This window comes from Taudactylus pleione, unplaced genomic scaffold (genome assembly GCF_031769625.1).
Source record: "Taudactylus pleione unplaced genomic scaffold, aTauple2 ptg001270l, whole genome shotgun sequence".
In the NCBI taxonomy this organism is placed as follows: Eukaryota; Metazoa; Chordata; class Amphibia; order Anura; family Myobatrachidae; genus Taudactylus; species Taudactylus pleione.
Window position 1 is genome coordinate 740,001 of NW_028285670.1, and position 5,000 is coordinate 745,000.

At 37.4% G+C, this 5,000-nt stretch overlaps 1 non-coding gene and 19 pseudogenes across 1 annotated transcript; all 20 read right to left on the bottom strand.

Annotated features, from left to right (window-relative positions):
• Positions 1-55, bottom strand: part of LOC148446328 (5S ribosomal RNA) — a 119-nt pseudogene extending 64 nt beyond the window's left edge.
• A 116-nt stretch (positions 56-171) lies between these two features.
• Positions 172-290, bottom strand: LOC148446329 (5S ribosomal RNA; annotated as a pseudogene).
• Positions 291-406: 116 nt separating this feature from the next.
• On the bottom strand, positions 407-525 carry LOC148446330 (5S ribosomal RNA; annotated as a pseudogene).
• Positions 526-640: 115 nt separating this feature from the next.
• Positions 641-759, bottom strand: LOC148446331 (5S ribosomal RNA; annotated as a pseudogene).
• Positions 760-875: 116 nt separating this feature from the next.
• Positions 876-994, bottom strand: LOC148446332 (5S ribosomal RNA). Its single transcript, XR_015875461.1, has one exon. It is a non-coding gene; the product is annotated as a 5S ribosomal RNA (ribosomal RNA).
• A 116-nt stretch (positions 995-1,110) lies between these two features.
• On the bottom strand, positions 1,111-1,229 carry LOC148446333 (5S ribosomal RNA; annotated as a pseudogene).
• A 350-nt stretch (positions 1,230-1,579) lies between these two features.
• LOC148446334 (5S ribosomal RNA) lies at positions 1,580-1,698 on the bottom strand (annotated as a pseudogene).
• A 116-nt stretch (positions 1,699-1,814) lies between these two features.
• Positions 1,815-1,933, bottom strand: LOC148446335 (5S ribosomal RNA; annotated as a pseudogene).
• A 351-nt stretch (positions 1,934-2,284) lies between these two features.
• LOC148446336 (5S ribosomal RNA) lies at positions 2,285-2,403 on the bottom strand (annotated as a pseudogene).
• A 116-nt stretch (positions 2,404-2,519) lies between these two features.
• On the bottom strand, positions 2,520-2,638 carry LOC148446337 (5S ribosomal RNA; annotated as a pseudogene).
• A 116-nt stretch (positions 2,639-2,754) lies between these two features.
• On the bottom strand, positions 2,755-2,873 carry LOC148446338 (5S ribosomal RNA; annotated as a pseudogene).
• A 116-nt stretch (positions 2,874-2,989) lies between these two features.
• LOC148446339 (5S ribosomal RNA) lies at positions 2,990-3,108 on the bottom strand (annotated as a pseudogene).
• A 116-nt stretch (positions 3,109-3,224) lies between these two features.
• Positions 3,225-3,343, bottom strand: LOC148446340 (5S ribosomal RNA; annotated as a pseudogene).
• A 116-nt stretch (positions 3,344-3,459) lies between these two features.
• Positions 3,460-3,578, bottom strand: LOC148446341 (5S ribosomal RNA; annotated as a pseudogene).
• A 115-nt stretch (positions 3,579-3,693) lies between these two features.
• LOC148446342 (5S ribosomal RNA) lies at positions 3,694-3,812 on the bottom strand (annotated as a pseudogene).
• Positions 3,813-3,928: 116 nt separating this feature from the next.
• Positions 3,929-4,047, bottom strand: LOC148446343 (5S ribosomal RNA; annotated as a pseudogene).
• A 115-nt stretch (positions 4,048-4,162) lies between these two features.
• On the bottom strand, positions 4,163-4,281 carry LOC148446344 (5S ribosomal RNA; annotated as a pseudogene).
• A 116-nt stretch (positions 4,282-4,397) lies between these two features.
• On the bottom strand, positions 4,398-4,516 carry LOC148446345 (5S ribosomal RNA; annotated as a pseudogene).
• A 116-nt stretch (positions 4,517-4,632) lies between these two features.
• On the bottom strand, positions 4,633-4,751 carry LOC148446346 (5S ribosomal RNA; annotated as a pseudogene).
• Positions 4,752-4,866: 115 nt separating this feature from the next.
• Positions 4,867-4,985, bottom strand: LOC148446347 (5S ribosomal RNA; annotated as a pseudogene).
• Between the last annotated feature and the right edge of the window lie 15 nt (positions 4,986-5,000).

Consider the following 5,000-nt stretch of genomic DNA (forward strand, 5'->3'; position numbering starts at 1 on the left):
ATAGCTTCCAAGATCAGACGAGGTTGGGAATGTCCACAGTGGTTTGGCTGTAGGTGCTCAAAAATATTAACTTTAGACCTCTTTTACTTCTTAACTCAAGTAAGATCATTGATAAGTTGAAAAAATGTAATGTAAAATGTAATAGAAAAGAATGTTATGGCTATATAAAATTACCTACAGCACCTGGTATTCCCAGGTGGTCTCCCGTTAAAATACTAACCAGGCCCAACACTGCAAAGCTTCCAAGATCTGACGAGATTGGGCATGTCCAGTGTGGTTTGGCGGTAGGTGCTCAAAAGCGTTAACTTTAGACCTCTTTTATTTCTTAACTCAAGTAAATTCATTGATAATTTGAAAAAATTAAATGTAAAATGTAATAGAAAATACTGTTATGGCAGTATAAAATTACCTACAGCACCTGGGATTCCTAGGTGGTTTCCCAGCCAAGTACTAACCAGGCCCAACACTGCATAGCTTCCAAGATCAGACGAGATTGGGCATGTACAGTGTGGTTTGGCTGTAGGTGCTAAAAGCCTTAACTTTGTACCTCTATTACTTCTTAACTCAAGTAAATTCATTGATAAGTTGAAAAAATTAAATGTAAAATGTAATAGAAAAGACTGTTATGGCAGTATAAAATTACCTACAGCACCTGGGATTCCTAGGTGGTCTCCTGTCCAAATACTAACCAGGTCCAACACTGCATAGCTTCCAAGATCAGACGAGATTGGGCATGTACAGTGTGGTATGGCTGTAGGTGCTCAAAAACATTAACTTTAGACCTCTTTTACTTCTTAACTCAAGTAAATTCTTTGATAAGTTGAATAAATTAAATGTAAAATGTAATATAAAAGAATGTTATGGCTGCATAAAATTACCTACAGCACCTGGTATTCTCAGGTGGTCTCCCATCCAAGTACTAACCAGGCCCAACACTGCATAGCTTCCAAGATCAGACGAGATTGGGCATGTCCAGTGTGGTTTGGCTGTAGGTGCTCAAAAACATTAACTTTAGACCTCTATTACTTCTAAACTCAAGTAAATTCAATGATAAGTTGAAAAAATTAAATTTAAAATGTAATAGAAAAGAATGTTATGGCTATAAATATTTACCTACAGCACGTGGTATTCCCAGGTGGTCTCCCATCCAAGTACTAACCAGGCCCAACACTGCATAGCTTCCAAGATCAGACGAGATTGGGCATTCCCAGTGTGGTTTGGCTGTAGGTGCTCAAAAGCATTAACTTTAGACCTCTATTGCTTCTTAACTCAAGTAAATTCATTGATAAGTTGAAAAAATTAAATGTAAAATGTAATAGAAAAGAATGTTATGGCTGCATTAAATTACCTACAGCACCTGGTATTCCCAGGTGGGCTCCCATCCAAGAACTAACCAGGACCAACACTGCATAGCTTCCACAATCAGACGAGATTGGGCATATCCAGTGTGGATTGGATGTAGGTGCTCAAAACATTAACTTTATACCTCTTTTACTTCTTAACTCAAGTAAATTCATTGATAAGTTGAAAAAATTAAATGTAAAATGTAATAGAAAAGAATGTTTTGGCTGTATAAAATTACCTACAGCACCTGGTATTCCCAGGTGGTCTCCCACCTAAATACTAACCAGGCCCAACACTGCATAGCTTCCAAGATCAGATGAGAATGGGCATGTCCAGTGTGGTTTGGCTGTTGGTGCTCAAAAACATTAACTTTAGACCTCTATTACTTCTTAACTCAAGTAAATTCATTGATAAGTTGAAAAAATTAAATGTAAAATGGAATAGAAAAGACTGTTATGGGAGTATAAAATTACCTATTGCACCTGGTATTCCCAGGTGGTCTCCCATCCAAGTACTAACCAGGCCCAACACTGCATAGCTTCCAAGATCAGATGAGATTGGGCATGTGCAGTGTGGTTTGTCTGTATGTGCTCAAAAACATTAACTTTAGACCTCTATTACTTCTTAACTCAAGTAAATTCATTGATAAGTTGAAAAAATTAAATGTAAAATGTAATAGAAAAGAATGTTATGGCAGTATAAAATGATGTACAGCACCTGGTATTCAAAGGTGTTCTCCCATCCAAGTACTTACCAGGCCCAACACGGCATAGCATCCAAGATCAGACGAGATTGGGCATGTCCTGTGTGGTTTGGCTGTAGGCCCTCAATAACATTAACTTTAGACCTCTTTTACTTCTTTACTCAAGTAAATTCATTGATAATTTGAAAAAATTAAATGTAAAATGTAATAGATAAGACTGTTATGGCAGTATAATATTACCTACAGCACCTGGTATTCCAAGGTGGTCTCCCATCCAAGTACTAACCAGACACAACACTGCATAGCTTCCAAGATCACACGAGATTGGACATGTCCAGTGTGATTTGGCTATAGGTGCTCTAAAAGATTAACTTTAGACCTCTATTACTTCTTAACTCAAGTAAATTCATTGATAAGTTGAAAAAATTAAATGTAAAATATAATAGAAAAGAATGTTATGGCAGTATAAAATTACCTGCTGCACCTGGTTTTCCCAGGTGGTCTCCCATTCAAGTACTAACCAGGCCCAAAACTGCATAGCTTCCAAGATCAGACGAGATTGGGCATGTCCAGTGTGGTTTGGCTGTAGGCGCTCAAAAACATTAACTTTAGACCTCTTTTACTTCTTAACTCAAGTAAATTCATTGATAAGTTGAAAAAATGTAATGTAAAATGTAATAGAAAAGAATGTTATGGCAGTATAAAATTACCTACAGCTCCTGGTATTCCCAGGTGGTCTCCCATCCAAGTACTAACCAGGCCCAACACTGCATAGCTTCCAAGATCAGATGAGATTGGGCATGTCCACTGTGGTTTGGTTGTAGGTGCTCAAAAGCATTAAATTTAGACCGCTATTACTTCTTAACACAAGTAAATTCATTGATAAGTTGAAAAAATTAAATGTAAAATGTAGTAGAAAAGAATGTTATGGCAGTATAAAATTACCTACAGCACCTGGGATTCCTAGGTAGTCTCCCATCCAAGTACTAACCAGTCCCAACACTGCATAGCTTCCAAGATCACACGAGATTGGGCATGTCCAGTGTGGTTTGGCTGTATGTGCTCAAAAACATTAACTTTAGACCTCTATTACTTCTTAACTCAAGTAAATTCATTGATAAGTTGAGAAAATTAAATGTAAAATGTAATAGAAAAGAATGTTATGGCAGTATAAATTTACCTACTGCACCTGGTTTTCCCAGGTGGTCTCCCATCCAAGTATTGACCAGGCCCAACACTGCATAGCTACCAAGATAAGACAAGATTGGGCATGTCCAGTGTGGATTGGCTGTAGGTGCTCAAAAGTATTAACTTTAGACCTCTATTACTTCTTAACTCAAGGAAATTCATTGATAAGTTGAAAAAATTAAATGTAAAATGTAATAGAAAAGAATGTTATGGCAGTATAAAATTACCTACAGCATATGGTATTCCCAGGTGGTCTCCCATCCAAGTACTAACCGGGCCCAACACTGCATAGCTTCCAAGATCAGACGAGATTGGGCAAGTCCAGTGTGGTTTGACTGTAGGTGCTCAAAAACATTAACTTTAGACATCTTTTACTTCTTAACTCAAGTACATTTATTGATAAGTTGAAAAAATTAAATTATAATTTAATAGAAAAGAATGTTATGGCAGTATAAAATGACCTACAGCACCTGGTATTCCCAGGTGTTCTCCCATTCAAGTACTAACCAGGCCCAACACTGCATAGCTTCCAAGATCAGATGAGATTGGGCATGTCCAGTGTGGTTTGGCTGTAGGCGCTCAAAAACATTAACTTTAGACCTCTATTACTTCTTAACTCAAGTAAATTCATTGAAAAGTTGAAAAAATTTAATTTAAAATGTAATAGAAAAGAATGTTATGGCAGTATAAAATTACCTACAGCACCTGGTATTCCCAGGTGGTTTCCCATCCAAGTATTAACCAGGCCCAACACTGCATAGCTTCCAAGTTCAGACGAGATTGGGCATGTCCAGTGTGGTTTGGCTGTAGGTGCTCAAAAACATTAACTTTAGACCTCTTTTACTACTTAACTCAAGTAAATTCAATGATAAGTTGAAAAATTAAATGTAAAATGTAATAGAAAAGAATGTTATGGCAGTATAAAATTACCTATTGCACCTGGAATTCCCAGGTGGTCTCCCATCCAAGTACTAACCAGGCCCAACACTGCATAGCTTCCAAGATCAGACGAGGTTGGGAATGTCCACAGTGGTTTGGCTGTAGGTGCTCAAAAATATTAACTTTAGACCTCTTTTACTTCTTAACTCAAGTAAGATCATTGATAAGTTGAAAAAATGTAATGTAAAATGTAATAGAAAAGAATGTTATGGCTATATAAAATTACCTACAGCACCTGGTATTCCCAGGTGGTCTCCCGTTAAAATACTAACCAGGCCCAACACTGCAAAGCTTCCAAGATCTGACGAGATTGGGCATGTCCAGTGTGGTTTGGCGGTAGGTGCTCAAAAGCGTTAACTTTAGACCTCTTTTATTTCTTAACTCAAGTAAATTCATTGATAATTTGAAAAAATTAAATGTAAAATGTAATAGAAAATACTGTTATGGCAGTATAAAATTACCTACAGCACCTGGGATTCCTAGGTGGTTTCCCAGCCAAGTACTAACCAGGCCCAACACTGCATAGCTTCCAAGATCAGACGAGATTGGGCATGTACAGTGTGGTTTGGCTGTAGGTGCTAAAAGCCTTAACTTTGGACCTCTATTACTTCTTAACTCAAGTAAATTCATTGATAAGTTGAAAAAATTAAATGTAAAATGTAATAGAAAAGACTGTTATGGCAGTATAAAATTACCTACAGCACCTGGGATTCCTAGGTGGTCTCCTGTCCAAATACTAACCAGGTCCAACACTGCATAGCTTCCAAGATCAGACGAGATTGGGCATGTCCAGTGTGGTATGGCTGTAGGTGCTCAAAAACATTAA